Here is a 5,038-nt window from a genome sequence, read left to right as displayed (position 1 = left end):
CCGTCCTCACGCCCCCCCCCCCATCCTTCCTCTGTCCACTTCTCTGCCCTCCCCCTCCTTTCCTGTGGGTTTCCCCGGTTAGTTGATCGCCTTTTCTTAATCGTTGTCTCCTTCCCTGGTGACACCTGGCTGGCACTCCGGGGAGAAGGGTCCTCCCGCAGGGTGCTCCCTAGGCTCGCCCTGGCCCCGCTGTCTCTTCCACCTCCTGCTCATCCGCGGACTGCCTCCCCCGCCGCCCCTCCCGGATCCTCTCTCTCCAGGCTCGGCTTCTGTCCAGCTCTCTGCTTCTTGAGAAACTCTGGGTGCTTCTAGCTTCCCCTTTTACTGCTTCTGTGGGCCGGGGCTGGGTCACATGGTGCGGTGGGGTGTGGAACAAAAGCCTGGGTCGCAGAGTCCCTGCCAGCCCCGCTTTCCAAAAACCTCCCTTTGTTCCCTGCCTACTTCCCTCACTCCCCTCTCTGCCTGTCTTCCGGAGGCTGGAGGGACGCTTTCCATCTTTCACTTTCATTTCCCCCTGGCATCCCGCTTTCCCTGCATCCTCTTGCAGTCATAATCCAAAGCTAGAATGTTAGAAGGGAAAGGCCACAGGCATCCTTAGGTCCTACTCGCCCACTTGGTGGATGCAGAGTCTGAGGCCCAGTGGAGGGGCCCGGAGGCTAGGGCACTGGTTCATGGTAGCTGAACTAGGAGGGAACCACTGCCTGGGCTCCTGAGTGACAGAGGAAGCTCTTGGATGCAATTCAGATTGTGCAAATGCTGTTGAGAGGAAGGAAGTGGGGGCACCTTTAAGAAGCTTGTGGCGCCATAGGGCACCCACAAGTGAGTCGTCGAGATTGAGAGAGACTGACCTCAGATGAAATCAAAATCAGGCCTCAGCCCTCCCCTTCTCAGAGCCCTTCCACACACTTGGATTAAAAGCCAGCCTGGGAGTTCCCCTCGTGACTGAGTGGTAATGAACCCGGCTAGTATCCATGAGGACTTGGGTTCAATCCCTGGCCTCGCTGTGTGGGTTTCGTATCCAGCATTGCCCCAAGCTGTGGTATAGGCTGCAGATGTGACTCGGACCCCGAGTTGCCATGCCTGTGGTATAGGCTGGCAGCTGCAGCTCCGAGTCTACCCTTAGCCTGGCAACTTCCATATGCCCCCAGGTGGGGCCTTAAAAGGATTGGGACAAAAAAAAAAAAAAAAAAAAGGAAGAGAAAAGGCCAGCCTTCACCCTGACCTAAAAGCCCCACAGGATCTGGCCCCTGGCCTCTTCCAACATCACACAGCCCCATGTCCAGTCAAGTTCAGCCATAACAACCATCTTTAGGTTTCCCACCTGTGCCAAGGCCCTTCCTGCCTCAGGGCCTTGGTCTCTGCGGTTATTTCTGCCAGAACTGCTTTTCTTCCAGATCTTTGCATGACTGGCCTCTTCTCTCTATGTAGGTCTTGGCTGGAATGTCTCCTCTTGGCAGGAACCTTCCCCAATCATCCTGTCTAAGTAGTTGCCTACCGGATTTTCAGCACCCTCTGTCACATTGTCCTGTTTTAATGTCTTTGGAGCATGTTAGACTCGTTCAATGACTAGTTTTCTCTTTCAGTAGAATAGAAGTTCCATTGAATCAAGGACCTTGTTGAACTAACTTCCTTTCTTCCTTTCTTCTTCCCTCCCTCCCTTCCTCCCTTCCCTCCTTCCTTCCTTCCTTCCCTCCTTCCTTCCTTTCTTCTTTTCTGTCTTTTTTTGGTGGCATCCACAACATATGGAGGTTCCCAGGCTAAGGGTCAAATCAGAGCTGTAGCTGCCAGCCACAGCCACAGCCACAGCCACAGCCACAGCCACAGCCACAGCAATGTGGGATCTGAGCTGCGTCTGTGGCGCCTACACCACATCTTATGGTAATGCTGGATCCTTAACCCACTGAGGAGGCCAGGGATCGAACCTGTATCCTCGTGGATACCCGTTGGGTTCATTACCACTGAACCACTCTGGAAATTCCCACTAATCTTTTTATTGTCTCCATAGTTTTGCCTTTTCCAGAATGTCACATAGTTGGAGTTCTATAGTATGTAGCTTTTTGAAATTGGCTTCTTTCATTAGGAATATGCATTCAAGGTGCCTCCATGCCTTTTTGTGGCTTGAGAGCTCATTTGTTTTCGGTGCTAAATTGTATTCCATCGTCTGATGGACCACAGTTTATTTATCCATTCATCTGCTGAAGGACATCTTGGATGTTTCCAAGTTTGGGCAATTATGAATAAAGCTTCTAGAACATTGTGTGCAGGTTTTTGTGTAGGTGTACCTTTTCTCTCTCTCTCTATCTCTCTCTCTCTTTTTTTTTTTTTTTGGCCACACTCGCAGTCTGTGGAAGTTCCTGGGCCAAGGATTGAACCCACAACACAGCAGTGACAACACCAGATCCTTAACTGCTAAGTCACCAGGGAACTCCCTGGATATACATTTTCAACGTCTTTGGATAAATATCAAGGAGCATGACTGCTGGATCATATGTTCAGCTTTTCCAGCACTATCTGTTGAAGAAGCTTGTCTAACTTTTCCCTTTTTTAACCTAATGACTGCCTGTGCTTGGCAAGTAGTAGGTGCTCAATTAATACTAGTTGAGTATGTAAATGGAAAGAGTGTCCCAGGCCAAGGTTTGTAAGAACAGCCTCAGGAAGGCTAAAAGCTAAAATAAATGGAGTCTTGCAAAAGCTGTAGATATCACCCAAATCTGGCCTGCTAAACTTTCCTATCAGGTAAGAAGCCAAGTCGTGATGGAGAGGACAAGCCCATTCAGGGGTACAGGTAATGCGGGCGATGGAGAAAAAGCAGTGCTCTCCACCCTGGGTTCTGTTTCAGCCACTCCGGTCAAGGACAAGTGCTCTGGATGAGGTGGGCAGAGATGGGAAGACGGGAGTCTCCCAGTCTCTCCCAGGTGCTCTGACCAAGCTGTGCCCACCTCTCCTTGGAGGAACCTCAGCATCACCAGAGTGTGCTGACAAAGCACATGTCCCTTTTCAGACTCAGCTCTGTCCTCTCTTCGCAAGGTCACTAGGGTGGAAGATGTGACAAATGCCATCCCAGAGGGCTGAGCCTTGCAAATGAGAATACCGACCTACCACCAGGGACTTTCAGGGGGTGGGGGATGAAAGGAAGGTCCTGAAAACAGCGTGGCCAGCAGAGCAAAGCCAGGAGAGGAAAGCATCAAAGAAAAGTGCAGTTTCTTCCTTGCTGTCAGTCTCCATCCCCGAGGGGTGTGGGGACCAGGAACTAGAGTGGGGAGACTGGGGAAAGTCCCTGAGACCTGCTTAGCTGAGTAGGGGCAATTTGCCTCTCGCGGACAGCGGAAGTAGCATTCTGAAGATGGGTGACTACCACTGAGGCACGTGTTTACATCCACGACCCGTGTAAAGGGCTGGAGAGCAGGATTTCAGACCGAGGAGATCCAGAGTCAGTGGCCCATGACTATGATCCAGACACATGTGGTTTGGCCCACATAGCATTTGGTTCTGGGATGTGACGTTTTTGTTCTTTTTTTTTTTTTAACTGAAAAAAAAAAGTTTAAATTTAGGTCCCTAAAACCTCAGACATGTTCACATGAAAATCAGGATTTCTGCTCAACATCACTAATTTGGAGACATGCAGATCAAAACTGCAATAAGGTACCACCTCATACCAGTCAGAATGGCCTTATTAATAAGTCTACAAATAACAAATGCTGGAGAGAGTGTGGAGAAAAGGGAACCCTCCTACACTGTTGGTGGGAATGTAAATTGGTAAAATTACTATGGAAAACAGTATGGAGGTTCTTCAGAAAACTAAATATAGAACTACCGTATGACCCAGCAATCCCACTCCTGGGCATATACCTGGACAAAACTACAATTCAACAAGACACATGCACCCTATGTTCATAGCAGCACTATTCGCAATAGCCAAGACATGGAAACAACCTAAATGTCCATCGACAGATGAATGGATTAAGAAGATGTGGTACATACATGCAATGGAATACTACTCAGCCATAAAAAGAATCTAATAATGCCATTTGCAGCAACATCGATGCAACGAGAGATTCTCACACTAAGTGAAGTGAAGTCAGAAAGAGAAAGACAAAGACCATATGATATCACTTGTATATGAAACCTAAATTGTGGCACCAAGGAACCTATCTACAGAACCGAAACAGAGTCACGACATGAAGAACAGACTTGTGGTTGCCAAGGGGGATGGGGAGGGAGTGGGAGGGACTGGGAGTTTGGGTTTAGAATGGATGAGTAATGGGGTCCTATTGGACAGTAAGGGAACTATATCCAGTCTCGGGATAGAACATGATGGAAGAGAGTATAAGAAAAAAATGTAAGTGTGTATATATATAATTTGCTGTACAGCAGAAATTGATACAACATTGTAAATCAACTATACTTTAATAAAAAATTAAAAAAAGAAACCCAGGACTTCTGGGTGCTCTTGAAATTGGGGAGAGTCTGGCAACTCTGGGCCCACATGGAGCCAAGTGGTGGCCGCCTCTCCCCCCACCTCCCCCACAGTGTCTAGTGTGGCGATGCACGAAGTGTCCCTGCAGATTCCCCCCTTGGAGGCTGGTGAAGGAGCTTTTCACCTAAGCATCGAGCTGCAGCTGCTGGTGGACATGAGAAAGGCAGGGACGGCCCTGGCCTGCAAGCTGGGGATGGCTGGTGGCAGTGGCTTCTCCCAGGACTTCCTGACAGTCCTCTGCCAGGTGAGAGACACCAGGTTGTAGGAGTCTCTTCTTGGAATCCCAGACCCATCTAGAAAGGCCCAGGATGATGTGGCTTAGTGCTAGTAGGACAAAAAAAAAAAAAAAGAGCCTTGGTGGTCATGTTCGACTCTAGGCTGATCAGGCCCAATATGGAGAGTAGGCTTCAGTGGGTACCACTTTTCAAAATTCACTGGGCAGTGATCAGGAAGGGGGAATGGCCTTGAAATCCTGCCCGTGGGAAAGACAATTGGGCAGCTCCTCCTGGTTGTCAAATCTCCATAAGGCTGCTCCTCTGAGAGGACTTCTCTGTCACCCTC

The sequence above is a fragment of the Sus scrofa genome, chromosome 2, assembly GCF_054392235.1.
Source record: "Sus scrofa isolate SSC_HxYL_T2T_F1_AM1 chromosome 2, Sscrofa_HxYL_maternal_Yorkshire_Landrace_v2.0, whole genome shotgun sequence".
NCBI lineage: Eukaryota > Metazoa > Chordata > Mammalia > Artiodactyla > Suidae > Sus > Sus scrofa.
This window is presented reverse-complemented; position numbering follows the sequence as displayed.